The sequence below is a fragment of the Triturus cristatus genome, chromosome 12 (genome assembly GCF_964204655.1).
Source record: "Triturus cristatus chromosome 12, aTriCri1.1, whole genome shotgun sequence".
In the NCBI taxonomy this organism is placed as follows: Eukaryota; Metazoa; Chordata; class Amphibia; order Caudata; family Salamandridae; genus Triturus; species Triturus cristatus.
In genome coordinates, this window is record NC_140595.1 from 862,189,250 (window position 1) to 862,206,346 (window position 17,097).

General features: G+C 50.2%; 1 protein-coding gene across 3 annotated transcripts in view; it reads right to left on the reverse strand.

The window, feature by feature from the left end:
* The window catches only part of LOC146783128 (uncharacterized), a 389,572-nt gene extending 373,794 nt beyond the window's left edge, over positions 1 to 15,778 (reverse strand). Inside the window, exon 1 of one of the 3 annotated variants that reach the window (XM_085639291.1) lies at positions 15,643 to 15,768. The gene's annotated coding sequence lies outside the window, so the exon portion shown is untranslated. Of the gene's footprint in view, positions 1 to 15,642 lie in introns of all 3 variants that reach the window. The other 2 variants (XM_085639289.1, XM_085639290.1) reach the window with 2 other exon arrangements.
* Between the last annotated feature and the right edge of the window lie 1,319 nt (positions 15,779 to 17,097).

Sequence of the window (17,097 nt, forward strand, 5' to 3'; positions counted from 1 at the left end):
TGTGGCAATGTGTGCTTTTTTTTTTTTTATAGACCAAAAACTATTTTTGCTTTTGCCAATGCTTATTAGAATGGTGAGGGACCAGCAGCTCCCACACCGATAAGGTTTTACAAAAACCATGCCTAAACAAGTCACGCATTGACAAAACCAAAACGCTGACCACAAATTTCAAACTTACTGACTTTGCCAATGCTTGTTTATTTTTGTTTCCCATAATCATATTTCAACTGGTTACACTGATTTTCCATTATGAATATTTTTGGGAAATACAAGCATACATCAACATGTTACTAAATGATGCTGCAAAGATATAGTATCTAAAATCTTACAGTAGTTTTACAAAATGTTTTTTTTTTCCTGCTTGCATTTTTTTTGTGAACATTTTATTTTGAAAGCTAAGAACCATCACTCTTGCTTTCAAGCTTCTGCAAATATTTGCATATAAACAGAGAGCATTCTGGTATCATTATACATAGCCTCATATTACTAAACTTTGGAAACCTGTGTACACATTTATACTGGAACCGCCGTCAGTAGTGAAGGCCGAGCTTACAGCATTTACTTTTAATGCTCACCCTAATAATAAATGCTTTGCATTAATGAACCATAAATACAAGTTTGAACAGCATTAACCCATGTACACACATATTACCTTAACTGGAGACAATGCCCTTCCCTATTCCATAATGTGGTACAGTAAACTGGCAACCAACAGGTTTGTGCTGTAGGGGGTTGGGCCTACTTGTCCCAAGGACAGAATACACATGAAAACTTGTTGCCCTTGACCCCAAACAATATGTCCCGGGAGTTGGGCTATAGAAATTCCACATCCCTGTATTGTATTTGCCCAATGACTCCCATAGATCCCCTATCATTTGTCGCTGCTCCGTCCATTTGGTCGGCCCCTCTGGGTCTGTGAGAAATTCTACCTCTAGGGTCTTTAAGCGTTCCTCCTGTTGTTTTAGGTCCCGCTCTAACACTCTCCTCACCCCCACTTCCGTGGACATACATATCCCCCTCAACACCACTTTAATCACGTCCCATTCAAACGTCCTTGAGCTAGCCGTGTTCCAGTTCACCTCGAAATAGCCTTCCAACCCTGTCGCGATCGCCTCCTTATAAACCGGGTCCGTCAGGGAGTCGGTGTAAAGTCTCCACAACGGTATTTTGGAGCGTGGGCGGCACAAAGTGTAGGCCACCACCAGGGGGGAGTGATCGGACAGATATCGGGCCAGGTACTGTGTCTCTAGAATTCGACCGGCCGCCGTTTCCCGTATAAAACAATAGTCCAGCCTGCTATGCATATTAGCTGCCGGAGTATAACAGGAGTATACTTGACTATCAGGATTACGGTGCCACCATATATCTAGTAGGTGATAGTTGTTAATCATCTGGCGTATGGATTCCCATGCCTTGGGTTTAGCATCCACCTTTGGGGGGTGCCTATCCCGTTCCCCATCTAAAGCACAATTAAAGTCTCCTGCTATAATGAGTTCCACGTCAGGTGTCAGGTGTCAGGTGTAATTTCCCCAGGACCTTAACCAAAAATTCCCCATCGTCGGTGTTTGGAGCATAAACGTTCACTAAACACATGTGTCTCCGATCCAGTGTCCCTTCCACCACCACGTATCTCCTATCGGAGTCAGGACTACATTTTAAAACTTTAAAGGGACTCCAGGCGCCACCCATATAAGTGCCCCCCTGGCAAACCCAGAGTAAGAGGTCGCGAAAAACTGGCCCCTCCACTGCCGTTGGACATACGTCAGGCAATCCCCCCAGAGGTGCGTCTCTTGTAGAAAGGCCACACTTATCTTATATCGCCTAAGGTATGTTGCTACCCGAATCCGTTCGACCCTGTTGTTGAGCCTCCTAACATTCCATGTTATAAGTTTACAGGTCTGCTGATCGCCTGCCATAAGTAGAGAATTTCGGTTGACCGCAACACCTGATGCAGAAGTGGTAGGGACCATAATGTATAGTGATGGGAACCCCTTCGTCCCCTCCGAACGCTCTCATGACCCGGCATAAAACATTCCCCTCATAGAACAGTAAAACAAAACAATGTGAACCTTCCCCCCCCCCCCCCCCCCCCCCCAACCACAGGCAGTAGAACCTCATTCGCACAGCCCAACCTAGGTCTGAGAACTCAGGACGCCGCCCCATAGCCGCCACCCTCCCCTGAAAACCCCCTGCAACAGTGTAAACAACAATGACAGTCTGCAGAAGGAAGAACCCCAGTCCTTGTTGTACAACCAAACTTCCCTGGGCTGCGCAGCCCCGCCCAACCAACAGCCTAGCCGGGCTGACACAGCACACCACAGCTGGGATACCTAGACTGCAGTGTGGCGGAACAGCGCCCCACCCCAACAGCTACGCTCCCACCCCCCTTATAGTCCCTGAAATTGAGGACACCCCCACAGGCGCTCCACAGTAGAGTCAGGTTACAGTATCAGTGAGGTCCGCACTTACAGCGTCTAGTGCAACCCCGCAGACCACCATCCCCCAATTGGCAGTTCCCATACTTGCAAATAAGTGGCTCACAAGCCACCAGCTAGTGGGTCAGGGTGCCATCCGGCCCCACCATGATGCGACCTCCGTCTGGTGTCCCCTGTGGCGCGGACCGTTGTCCTCCAGTGTGACCAGGCTGATTCCGCTGTCGACCGCTCCGTCTCCTCCGTTCTTGCCATCCTTGATGTTGATCTTGCCCCTCCAGGCCCATCGAATCCATCCAGTCCGTGGCCTCCTGCGGATCATTAAAGAAGTGGACCCTGTCTGCATATTGTACTCTGAGCCGGGCCGGAAACATTAGGCTGTATTTTATATTGAGATCTCTCAACCTCCTCTTGACCCTCAGGAAGTCGTTCCGCAAGTTTTGCACCTTTTTCGTGTAGTCCGGATAGATATGGATCTCATGGTTCTCAAACCGGGGGGGACCATTCTTGCAGATGAACTGCAGGATCGTGTCCCGGTCTCTAAAATTGAACAAGTGAGCGTTCAGAGTTCTAGGCAGGGACCCCGGTTTCTGGGGGGGGGGGGGGGGGGGGGGGGCAAGGGAGCAGTGGGCTCTTTCCACCGCAAACATCTTGGATAGTCGAAGACCCGGGAGGGCGGATCCGATCCACTCCTCCAGGAATAGGTCCGCTGCCAGCCCCTCCACCCTTTCCGGAAAGCCCAAAAAACAAAGGTTGTTTCTCCACGAGCGCCCCTCAGCGTCTTCCGCCCGGTCTTCGAGATGAGAGGTGTGCTCCTTCAACGCAGACACCGTCGCTTACAAGTGTTGGACCTCCGCTTGCAAGGCGGCCAAGTCCCCCTCCGTAGTAGTGACCCGATCCGCCACCTTCCGTAGGTCCAGGCGCAGATAATTTATGTCTATGGCCATACCATCCATCTTGGATTCCAATGCCGCCCGTGAGTCTCTAATGGCCTCTAGGATGTCTGCCTTATCTTTGGCCGCCGATCCCTGCGGCGGTCCCTGCTCAGGGTTCGGTCTGGTGCGCTCTGCCGACGTTGGGCACGGTTCTGTATTTTGCATAATTTTGTTCGCTTGTGCTCCTCTAAGGGGCCTTTCTCTCCCCATTTCCAGTGCGGGCTTGTCAAGGTCGTCCCCGGGGCCCTCCACTCCGCAACCCCAGGCCCAGAAAAACTGTCGCGGGGCAACTCGGGCCCAGAAGGTGTGTGTGTGGGTCCCTCACTGCACCTTAGTCTACCAGTCGGCTGAGTATTATCTGGGTAAGTGTCCCCCAGAGCTCTGCACTCCAGGCACCAGGGCATCCGAGGGCCGTCTCGAAGGTCGCAGTCCAGCCCGGGTCCAGCTGTAGCCACCCCGAGTCTTCCTACTGTGAATATTGGGTGGTCACTTCACTGACCAACAGGGCGCCTCCCACCGTCGGTGACGGTCCTGGGACTTTACGGATCGGCCCCCTTTAGGAGTGCATCGTCAAGTAGAGGTCCAACCTCCTCTGCTCAGCAGCCTGGACACGCGGACCGCACCACGCCGCCAACGGCACTCCCAGACGGGAACACAGCCCGAGTAGGCCAGGACCGGCCCCTCCAATGCACCGGGCTCGCGTGGAGCGCACTCCTGGGTGGCGATGGGTCAGCAAGTCGTCACTGTGCCACCTCTTCGGATCTCGAATCCCTCCGGACCCCCCACTCCACCAGGCAGATGTCGGGCCTCTGACGGCTCCTCAGCATAATTGTATCCAGCAGGGCCTCGCCCCCGCCTCCGTCCGCTGTCTAGAGGGGTAAGGCTCAGGCGTCTCTATTCATGGTCCCCACGTTGTTACGCAGGCTTCACTACACCAGAGCCCACTTTCGCGGGTCGCGTCCCGTTGGCCCCAGATCTCACAGGGAGAGGCTCAGTCCAGGTGGGCCTACCTCGGCTCTCCCGCGGCCCTGAGGTCGCGTAGAACTCGGCCCCAGGCACTCTGTCAGGATGCAGCAGGCCAGTCCGCGCGACACCTCACCTCCAGGCGGAATCCTCTGGGGGCCCCCTGCAGTGCGGCAGGAGTCCGGATCGCGATCGGCCCCTCAGCATAGGTCCTCACAGCAAGGCCAACCCAGAACAGGCGTCAGGAGGCCGTTCGTCAGGCAGTCGCGGCCCGTGCTGCCATCCCGCAGGAAGGGGAACCGCCACAGCTCCAAGGGAGAGAAAGTTGGTTTCCCCGGACACCGGCAAGCGGAACCGCACTCGGTTCAGATCCTCGGGACCAGGGGGGGGGGGGTTCCGACCCCCGTGTATAGTAGAATGGGCGCTATTCTGCCAGGATGTAGGTAGGATTATGCCGTATAGGGCAGGAGCTGCGCTGATCAGCGACTAGCCCGCCATGCGTCCACCGGACGTCTCCCCTACCCGGTACCAACTTAACTCAGCCCTGGCATCACAAAATGGATGCTGCAGCCACAGACATGGGTCAGGCCTCCTGCTGCTGACCGAAACTCTGGCAGGGGAGGTCTGGACAATAGGTTTCCTGTCACTGGGAAATGTAACCACCTCCCAGACAAACTTATGTATATTTGGGCTGGGTGGGAGCACTCTCAGAGTGCTTTGAAGTCCTGAAATGGGGGCACATTTAGTGTCCCTGTACATAGTCCAGCTCAAACCGGTTCAGGGGCTTCCAGCCCCTGCTCTGGCGCAAAACTGGACAAAGGAAAAGTGTGTAGCCCCTCCTCTTTCCAAACCCTCCCATAGGTGGGTCCCCAGAGCTAGTCCAACCCCTTCCTTAGGTATACGTAAGGAACCTCTGGCAACAGGACTTTAGATATCCCTGGACGAAACTCTGAAGCTGAATCCTGGAACTTTGACGCTTTACTCAAGACTAGAGGACTGAAGAAATCTCCCTTGGGGCCAAGGAGTGACTCCCCTGCTTGGCAGGCACCAACAAAGCATTTTGCCGGTCTGCATCTACGTAGCTCCCGCCAGACTCCGAAGTAATTGCAGCCCAGGAAGAGGGTTTCCAGACATCTCATAGGCCGACCCGAGTCCCCAGCAAAGCTCAAACCCGCAGCCCTCGTTAGTAGCGTGGAACCGGAACTCTTGGTCACCGTGCACATTTGCAAGTGCATTGACTTCTCGATGTCTCTTGAAGTCGTGCTAGGGGTTACTTGTAGCCCCCACCTCGAGCACCATCTGCACCGAAGATTGTGGGCCTACACTCCACGAGTGTTCCATGAGCCTGCTTCTTGCATTTCAGCTCAAGGCTCCTTCGCGATCCCTGGTCCGTCAACTGGTGGGTCCCTGAGAAGGCAACTTTGATTTTCCTTGGGCTTCCCTGGTTGCTCCAGACGTGTCCCGACTCCCCACCACGTGGGGAGTCCCTCAGACCTTGCTGGTCTGCACCGAAGCATCTTTCTCCTTTCTGCGTGGGTTGCTGTTGCCAAGGCTTGTTGTGTCCAATCCAGGCACCGACGCTGCAGCACTCGACATCCTTCGTGGGACAGCGCGAATCCAGCTCCTGGTCGTCCTCGACGCCTCCTCGTCCTTGTGGCTGAAGAGTCAAGCTTCACCTTCTTCACCTGAAATCACCCGACTTCAGTGTGCATTCGCCTATCGTGCTCCTGGTCACTGGCAAGTGACCCAGACTCTGTCCCCTCTGCTTTCAGGGTCTTCTCGACTTCGATCCAGGCTTGGATCTCTTCGGACACTTTGCATCTACCCGGCAGCAGCACTTCTTTGCCAGCTCTCATTGAAAACGACGACGAGAACCGACACCATTTGACACCTATGCACCCGGCTTCCCTGGGTGAGGTAACACGAATACTCCGGTGTTAACCGTAAAACTTCCTAACTCCCTTAGGGTTTGGTCCTGACTCATTTCTAAGTGTCCCAAATCTTTAAAAATCTAACCGCGACTTTCCCCATAGAAGCTAACGGGAAATCACAGCTGTGTTCACACACTGCACACGGCCCCCGTGGGTCCCCTGTGTCACTACCTTGGGTGGTTCCTTGGGGTCCCAGCAATTCTACAGGCTCTAGACCTTGTGTCTAGTTAAGTCGTGGTTCTTATACCACTATTTTAGTATATGGTTTGGCTCGCCTCTCGGGCCTGACGTGTATTTGTGCTATTTTACTGTACTATTTGAAGTGTAACTTATGTGTTTTGACCTCTAGCCTCATAAAGAGACTAGGAGGGTGTGTTTAGAAATAAATACATATATTTTATATATATACCTGGTGTGGTTGTCTTTCAAGAGATTATAGACTGGTAAAACAAGCTGCTTTACATTCCTTCAAGACTTAGCCTGAAGGCTGCTCTCCATAGCTACCACTAGGATAGCTTTCAATAAAGGTTGTCTTTAACCTAATCATCAATAAGGGGTTGTTTGGACTGGTACAGTGTGCCCACTACAACTAGTGGACAGTATACACCAGGCCAACTTCTCACAAAAGGGGTCCCAAAACTAGTTTTACGAGAATTCATTTTCCATAGACTATTGTGTTTGACGTAGTTCGAATACAGCTGAATGGATTTACATGAGATTCCGAAGGATTATACATTATGGTGCAGAGATGATGCTTTTTCACTACCGCAGTTGAGTAGGGTAAGTATTTTTAATTATATGGCATTTACACTTAGTGCATATATATCGACCGTCGCGATTCAGGATGGAGAATACTGATTTCCAACCAAGTCTCCCACCTCCGGATTCCTGCGTGCAAAAACCTGTTTCCTTGGCAGTGTTCAGCCAACAGGTACCGGTCTAGTGTGGCTCAGAGTATGCACTGCCAGTAGCCTGCTCCTGCAGGCCAAAGAACAACATGTTTGTCAATCTCTCTCTGCCTGTCATAGTGTTTTCTCCGTGCTCTTGACAGGTAAGGAAAAAACATATATTTACATTTCTGGTGTATGATCCTGCAGCAGCACCCGTACAAGTCTCAGACATGCGATAAGACCTGATTCAGGCCTCAATAGAAGTCAATGGGAGAAATACATTTGCTCAAATATTTTATTTTTTAACTCTCCCACGTTCCTCTTCTAAAATGTTGGCATGTATGTTAGAGATATCGGTCACAACGATAGTTTCACAGAATTTAAAAAACTTTTGTGAAACTACTGTGGTACATTTCCATAAACTTCTTTAAAAATATATTTAAAAAGTATATAAACAAATCTCCCTACCTATTAGGGACCTTTTACTACCTATATCTTACCTGTATCTAAGGCTCAAACACTGAACACATCCACACTGTTGTAAAAACAATATGGCTGCCTTTTCATTCTCTTAAAACAGTCATTACCCAATTATATACTGGCTTGTCATCACCATGTAGCACAGTACACTGCACAGTTACCACTGCATACCACCGACCACACTATAACTAAGGCCTCGAGGTATTACTGCATTGCAGCACCCTGCGTCAGTCATGATGTCACACAGGAATTCAATACATGAGTCAAACTGACAAGGAAACGGAAGGCTATCATGCGTGGCCTTGCACTGACTGGTAACTCTAGAAATGCAAAGCAGTGCAATTCGCAGTTTTGTGATACTCTGCACACCAGAATATACATTGGTGCCAAATTTCACATACATCTGTATGCCAGGCCACTGTAGCCACTCCACTATACGCTATTCCACTCTACGCCACGTGAAGCCTCTCCACTGTACGACACTCCTCTCTTCGCAACTACACTCCATGCTGCCCTGTACGCAATGCTGCTATACTCCAGTCTACGCCACTTCACTGTATGCCATGCCACTGGACCCGTGGCGTAGCAAGGAGGGGGTAGGGAGTGGTCTGCCCTGGGCGCCACGAGTTTTGAGGGCAGCAGCCTCCCCCAGCTCTTACCTGCCGTTCTTTGGGCAGCAATCGCCCCGTGCTCTTGAAGCGGCAAATGGAAAAAATCCCACCCCCCGGGTCTTTGATTCAGCCGCAGCCGGTGGTAAACACGGACGGGGACTGCCACGGGCAGCCAAAGTGCTTGCTACGCCACTGCACTGGACTTTACTAAAGTATACGATATTACACTCTTCTGTATGCCACACCACTGTATGCCACTCCACTGTACGCTACTCCATTGTATGGTACTTCACTCTACGCCATTTCATTCTACGCAAATTTCATTCCAATGTACACCACTCCACTGTATGCTATAACTCTATCCCACGCCACTGTAAGCCACTCCAGTCTACACCACTCCATTATACGCCACTTCACTGGATGCTGCTCCACTATGCACTATTGTACTCTACACCATTCCACAGTACAACACACCATTCAATTATATCACACTATACACAACTCCACTGTAAGCCAATCCACTCTACGCTATTGCACTATATGCAGCTCCACTCAAGGCCTCTTCAGTGTGCGCCACTCCAATGTATGCCACTCTGCTATATGCGACTGCAGTATAGGCTATTCCATTCTACAGCATTCCACTGTATTCCACTCTACGCAATTCCACTGCATGTCACTGCATTGTACGCTAATCTACTGTACCCTGCGCCACTGTACGCCACTCCAGTCTACACCACTCCATTATATGACACTTCACTGTACGCTACTCCCCCATACACTATTACACTCCACTGTACAACACTCCACTGTACATTACTACACTGTATACAACTCCACTCTACGCCTCTTCGGTGTACAGAACTCCACTGTATGCCACTCCACTATGTGCTACTCCAGTATATGCCTTTACATTTTACGCCATTCCACTGTATGCTAATCCACTCTACCCCACTCTAGTGTATCCACTACACTCTATCCCTCTCCATTCTACACTATTCCATTGAACGCTACTCCCCTCTACGCAACTCCACTGTATGCTATTACACTCACCCCATTCCAGTGCACGCCACTCCAGTCTACACCACTTTACTCTATGCCACTCTATTATACACCACTCTACTCTAACTCCATTCTATGCAAGTCGATTGGACGCCACTCCACTATATACCTCAGGGTATAGGTGCGTTTTACAAATGTATTAACATAACATAATATATGCTATTTCACTTAACCCACTCCACTGTACAATACTCGTCTACACCACTCCACTGTATGCCGCTCCACTCTGTGCTATTCTATGCCACTGTACTGTACGCCACTCTATTATATGCAATTACACTGTACATAACTTCAATCTCTGCCTCTCTATTGTATGATATCCCACTCTAGCTCACTCCACTGTATGGTATCCCAATCTACCTCACTCCACTGTATGGTATCCCACTCTACCTCACTCCACTGTATGGTATCCCACTCCACTGTATGGTATCCCAATCTACCTCACTCCACTGTATGGTATCCCAATCCACCTCACTCCACTGTATGGTATCCCACTCTACCTCACTCCACTGTATGGTATCCCAAGCTACCTCACTCCACTGTATGGTATCCCACTCTACCTCACTCCACTGTATGGTATCCCACTCTACCTCACTCCACTGTATGGTATCCCACTCTAACTCACTCCACTGTATGGTATCCCACTCTACCTCACTCCACTGTATGGTATCTTAATCTACCTCACTCTACTGTATGGTATTCCAATCTACCTCACTCCACTGTATGGTATCCCAATCTACCTCACTCCACTGTATGGTATCCCACTCTACCTCACTCCACTGTATGGTATCCCACTTTACCTCACTCCACTGTATGGTATCCCAATCTACCTCACTCCACTGTGTGCTATTACACTCTACCACACCCCAAAATACACAGCTCCAGTCTAAACCACTACACTGTTCGCCACTCCACTGTATGGTGCTACACCATACGCTATTACAATTTAAGCAGCTCCACTATACGCTACTACTCTATATGCTATTACACTCTACGCTATTCCACTCTGCACTATTCCATTTTATGCCACTCCACACTACGCTACTCCATTCTATGCCACTCCACTGTACACTCCTCCACTCTATATAAATTCACTCTACCAAACTCTTCTACTCTCTATACCACTCTACTAGACTCTACTCCACTCTACCCTATACACTTCACTGTCCAATTTCCACTCAAACTATGCTTGTACACTCTATTGTATAGCACTCTACAAATGTTACCAACACTGTACAACACAGCACTTCACCCTACTGTATGAGATGCCACGCCAATTTATAACAGTTTCCACAACTCCACACTACGCCACTTCAATAATTGCCACCCCACTCTAATCACTGTACCCTACTCCACTGTACACCACTCCTCTATACACTATTCCATTTTATGCCACTACAATCTTCTACACTCCACTGTACAGTATTCCACTGTACGATATTCCACTCTATGCTACTCCACTTTATGGTAATCAACTCTGCTCCACTACAGTGTTTGCCACTCTACTCTAGCCGCGGCATTGTATGGCACTCTCCTCAACATTGTATAACTCCACTATACAAAAGTCTACCATACTTCATGGCACTCTATAACATTCTACTTCACTCTGTGACCGTACACTCCACTGCCCAAATTTATACTACACTCCCTGCCCGTACGCTGCAATGTACAACACTATTCCACTATACAACACTTTTCCATATGACACAGCACTCCACTGTACGAGACCCCACTCCAACTTAAAACAGTTTACTACCTACGCTACACCCGTACACTCCACAGCACTCAACTCTGACACAGCAATACACTCTATTGTACTTTACGCTACACTATATTACACCACTCATCCTACTCCACTGTATGAGACATTACCTCTCCCTACTCTACTATACAACAATTCACTCTACACAGTTAAACTGTTTCACACGCTACTGTACTCTACAACACTCTACTACACTATATGCCACTCTCCAACACTTTACAATACCTTTTCACTCCACTGTATAACACTATACTGTATGCCAGTGTACCACACTCTACTCCACTCTGCGATACTCGTCCACTATACGACACTGTACACAACTCTTTGTATGCCAGTGCACCCCACTTTACTCCACTCAACTCTGACAAAGTACTCCATTCTACACCACTGTATGCAACTCAACGCTGTGCCACTCAATGCCGTTTTACTCTATAACACTATATGCCAATCCACTGTACCACTCTCCAACACTATACTGTACACACCTCCACCATACAAAAATCAACTAGACTAAATTCCACACTACTGTAGTCTACATCACTTTCCAAAACTGTACGACACTCCACTACCCTCCACCGTACAACTCGGTTCTCCAATTTATGATAGTTTATCCAACTGCTTCTATACGCCACTCCACTCTACTGCACTCCGAACTGCTATAGTCTACGACTCGCCACTCCACTCTACACTACCACATTCAAGTGCATTTCACTCCACTCTACTACACGTTATCCCACTCTATGCCATTGTACTATACTCCGCTCTACACCGCTCCCCTGTCCAACACTCTACTTGACAATATGCAACACCACTCTACAACAGTCTACGAGATCTGACTCCTCTATATTAGTTGTCATGCCACTACATTATATAAAACTTTACTACACTATATATACACTCTACTTCACTCAATTCCAATCTACAATACTACAGTCTATGACTAAATACTTTAGAACTCTCTCCTCCACTATACTGTAGGACACTCAACATAACTGTTTACTTGTGACACTGGACTCTATTATGTGAAACAAATTTTTTATAAAAAATTTAAATACAACATTGAAATTTTGTGAAAAAGAAACAAAGGTTAAAGCTCAGTCAGGAAAACGTATTTACCCTATATAAACCAAGCTTAAACTACACAAACTTTAAACATTCTAAAGGTATAGTTATAGATTCCATTTACAATGTATCCACCACCTTCAAATTATTATATGTAGCAGACCTTGTTACACACTCTTTACAGCTCTCTAACCAGACAACACTAACTACGAGCTTTGTCCCAGCTTGACAAATCATTGCAAAACCTTCCAAAAAGTTAGTCCACCTCCGCTCCTTCCTTGAAAGTTGTCCATGGGCTGATACATGTCTCACTGTCCATGGGCTGATATATGTCTCAATATCCATGCGCCGATACACGTCTCACTGTCCATGGGCCGATACATGTCTCAATGTCCATGCGCCGATACACGTCTCACTGTCCATGCGCTGATACATGTCTCACTGCCCAGTGCAGTGATATTTTACTCACTGTCCATGGGCTGATACATAACTCACTGTCCATGCGCTGATACATGTCTCACTGCACATGCGCTGATACATGTCTCACTGTCCATGCGTTGATATATGTCTCACTGTCCATGGGCCGATACACGCCTCACTGTCCATGGGCCGATACATGTCTCACTGTCCAGGGGCCGGTACACGTCTCACTGTCCATGAGCCAATACATGCCTCACTGTCCATGGGCGATACACGCCTCACTGTCCATGGGCCGATACACGCCTCACTGTCCATGGGCCGATACATGTCTCACTGTCCTTGGGCTGATACATCTCTCACTGTCCTACCTTGGGCTGATACATCTCTCACTGTCCTACCTTGGGCTGATACATCTCTCACTGTCCATGCGCCGATACATGTCTCACTGTTCATGCGCCGATACATGTCTCACTGTCCATGCGCTGATACATGTCTCACTGTCCATGGGCTGATACGTCTCACTATCCATGCGTTGATACATGTCTCACTGTCCTTGGGCTGATACATGTCTCACTGTCCATGGGCTGATACATGTCTCACTGTCCATGCGCTGATACATGTCTCACTGTCTTTGGGCTGATACATGTCTCACTGTTCATGCGCAGATACATGTCTCACTGTCCATGCGCTGATACATGGCTCACTGTCCATGTGCTGATACACGTCTCACTGTCTTTGGGCTGATACATGTCTCACGGTCCATGTGCTGATACATGTCTCACTGTCTTTGGGCTGATACGTCTCACTGTCCATGCGCTCATACATGTCTCACTGTCCATGTGCTGATACATGTCTCACTGTCCTTGGGCTGATACATGTCTCACTGTCCTTGGGCTGATACATGTCTCACTGTCCATGCGCAGATACATGTTTCACTGTCCATGCGCTGATACATGTTTCACTGTCCATGCGCTGACATATGTCTCACTGTCCTTGGGCTGATTCATGTCTCACTGTCCATGTGCTGATTCATGTCTCACTGTCCATGTGCTGATACATGTCTCACTGTCCATGTGCTGATACATGTCTCACTGTCCATGTGCTGATACATGTCTCACTGTCCTTGGGCCGATACATGTCTCACTGTCCATGTGCTGATACATGTCTCACTGTCTTTGGGCTGTTACATGTCTCACTGTCCGTGTGCAGATACATGTCTCACTGTCTTTGTGCTGATACATGTCTCACTGTCCATGGGCAGATACATGTCTCACTGTCCATGCGCTGATACATGTCTCACTGTCTTTGGGCTGATACATGTCTCACTGTCCTTGAGCTGATACATGTCTCACTGTCCATGGGCAGATACATGTCTAACTGCCCAGAGCGCTGATACAGGTCTCACTGTCCTTGGGCTAATACATCTCACTGCCCAGAGCCCCGATGTCTTTTGGGCTGATACATGTCTCACTGTCCATGCGCTGATACATGTCTCAGTGTCTTTGGGCTGATACATGTCTCGGTGTCTTTGGGCTGATACATGTCTCAGTGTCTTTGGGCTGATACATGTCTCACTGTCCAGGGGCTGATACACGTCTCACTGTCCATGCGCTGATACATGTCTTACTGCCCATGGGCCGATACATATCTCAATGTCCTTGGGCAGATACATGTCTCACTGTCTTTGTGCTGATACATGTCTCACTGTCCGTGCGCAGATACATGTCTCAGTGTCTTTGGGCTGATACATGTCTCAGTGTCTTTGGGCAGATACATGTCTAACTGCCCAGAGCGCTGATACATGTCTCACTGTCGTTGGGCTAATACATCTCACTGCCCAGAGCCCCGATGTCTTTTGGGCTGATACATGTCTCACTGTCCATGCGCTGATACATGTCTCAGTGTCTTTGGGCTGATACATGTCTCACTGTCCAGGGGCTGATACATGTCTCACTGTCCATGCGCTGATACATGTCTTACTGCCCATGGGCCGATACATGTCTCAATGTCCTTGGGCGGATACATGTCTCACTGTCCAGGGGCTGATACATGTGTTACTGCCAAGAGAGCTGATACATGTCTCACTGTCCAGGGGCTGATACATGTCTCACTGTCCATGGGCTGATACACGTCTCACTGTCTTTGGGCTGATACATGTCTCACTGCCCTGAGAGCTGATACATGTCTCACTGTTCTCGAGACTGGCCGATACATGTCTCACTGTCCAGGGGCTGATACATGTCTCACTGTCCATGCGCTGATACATGTCTCACTGTCCATGCGCTGATACATGTCTCACTGCCCAGAGAGCTGATACATGTCTCACTGTCCTCGAGACTGGCCGATACATGTCTCACTGTCCAGGGGCTAATACATGTCTCACTGTCCAGGGGCTGATACATGTCTCACTGTCCAGGGGCTGATACATGTCTCATTGTCCATGGGCTGATACATGTCTCACTGTCCATGGGCTGATACATGTCTCACTGTCCAGGGGCTGATACATGTCTCACTGTCCTCGAGACTGGCTCCGGGGCAGGCATGGAGCAGAGGCGTGAACGGGGCCCTCACAAGCAGCTCTGACTCCGCTCTGAAGGGCGCTCGGCTGCCCCGGGGGGGGGGGCTAGATGCCCCCCCTTCTCCTCCATTGGGGGGTTTGGACCTTGTTGCCCCTCCCTACTCCTCCATTGGGGGGGTTGGGCCTAGATACTCCCCCTTCTTCTCCATGAGGGGGGTTTGGCCCTTGATGCCCCTCCCTACTCCTCCATGGGGGGGGGGGTTGGGCCTTGATGCCCCGCCTTCTCCTCAATGGGGGGTGGACCTAGATGCCCCCCGCCCGGTTCATTCATTAACATGAGGCCTTTTGCTCCAAAGGAGACGTTTAAAGACACCCCTCGCCAGCCCTGTGTATCCACAGTCAATGGTAGACTTGCACCTCCCCCCCCGTCACACCCTCGGGCAGCGCTGCGCGGCGGAATCTGTGGCGCTGTACACAACTCCCCGTGAATAAACAAAGGCTACGGCAGCCGTGGGCCCCAGAGTTCTCCTTTTATTCCTCCCTCCAGCCACCTTTAGGCAGATCCCTCCAACTCCATACCTGAGGAGATAGTGGCCCCCGGGCCAAGCCCTCGCAGACCCGAGCCTGTCACTCAAAGCGCTTCGAGGCCTCCTCCCGACTCAGAGAGGCGCACGTGCCGCAGCCGCTGCTCTCTGCGCATGCGCATCCGGCCAGTGTTCCTCAGATCGCGAGAGCAGAGCGACTCACCTCAGCGCACGCGCAGTTCCCTCGGAGCACTCCAAACTGTCTGCGCACGCTCCGTGTCAGGTTAGGTCTGCTTACTACGCATGAGTTTTTGAACGTCTTCCGTTCGCGCATGCTCTGTTGATCCCCATAGAGCCCGCGAGATGTAGTTATCTGGGCAAGAGCTCCGAATGATGTATTTCCTCTCTGAGCATGAGCGTATTTGATATCTGAGCATGCACACTGAGGCAGTGCTTTCACAGGTCTTTGAGACGGAACAGGAAGTCTGCGCACGCGCAGTAGAAACAACGTTGACCGGACAAACGTATAACCATCGCTTGAAATGGACCTATAGAGGTGCAGGCGCTCAGAGGACGTGTCTGCTATAAGTGCAGGTACTCGGAGGACGTATCTGCTACAAGTGCAGGCACTCGGAGGACGTGTCTGCTATAAGTGCAGGCACTCAGAGGACGTGTCTGCTATAATCAATCAATCAATCAATCGTGGAACTTATATCGCGCACTACTCACCCGTAAGGGTCTCAAGGCGCTTGGGGAAGGGGGTCTGCTACTGCTCGGACAGCCAGGTCTTGAGCTGTTTCCTGAGGCCAGGTGGTCCTGGGTCATCCGCAGGTGGACGGGTAGGGAGTTCCAAGTCTTAGCTGCCAGGTAGGAGAAGGATCTTCCTCCGGCGGTGGCTCTCTGGATGCGAGGGGCGAGGGCGAGGTTCGCGGATCGTAGCTTTCGGGTGGGCGTGTAGAAGGTCAGGCGGTCGTTGAGGTACCTTGGGCCCAGGTCGTGGAGGGACTTGTGTGCGTGGGTGAGGAGTCTGAACGTGATCCTCTTGTTGACAGGGAGCCAGTGCAGGTCTCTCAGGTGGCACGAGATGTGGCTGCGTCGGGGGACGTCCAGGATGAGTCGGGCGGAGGCGTTCTGGATACGCTTAAGTCTTTTCTGAAGCTTGGCTGTAGTACCGGCGTAGAGGGTGTTTCCGTAGTCTAGTCTGCTGGTGACGAGAGCGTGGGTGACCGTCTTCCTGGTCTCGGTGGGGATCCATCGGAAGATCTTTCGGAGCATGCGGAGGTTGTGGAAGCAAGCTGAGGAGACGGCGTTGACTTGTCTGGTCATCGATAGGGAGGAGTCCAGTATGACGCCCAAGTTGCGTGCGTGGTCCGTCGGTTCAGGTGCGGTGCCTAGTGCCGGGGGCCACCAGGAGTCGTCCCATGCGGAGGGTGATGGTCCCAGGATGAGGACTTCTGTCTTGTCCGTGTTCAGTTTCAGGCGGCTGATGTTCATCCATTCAGCGACGTCT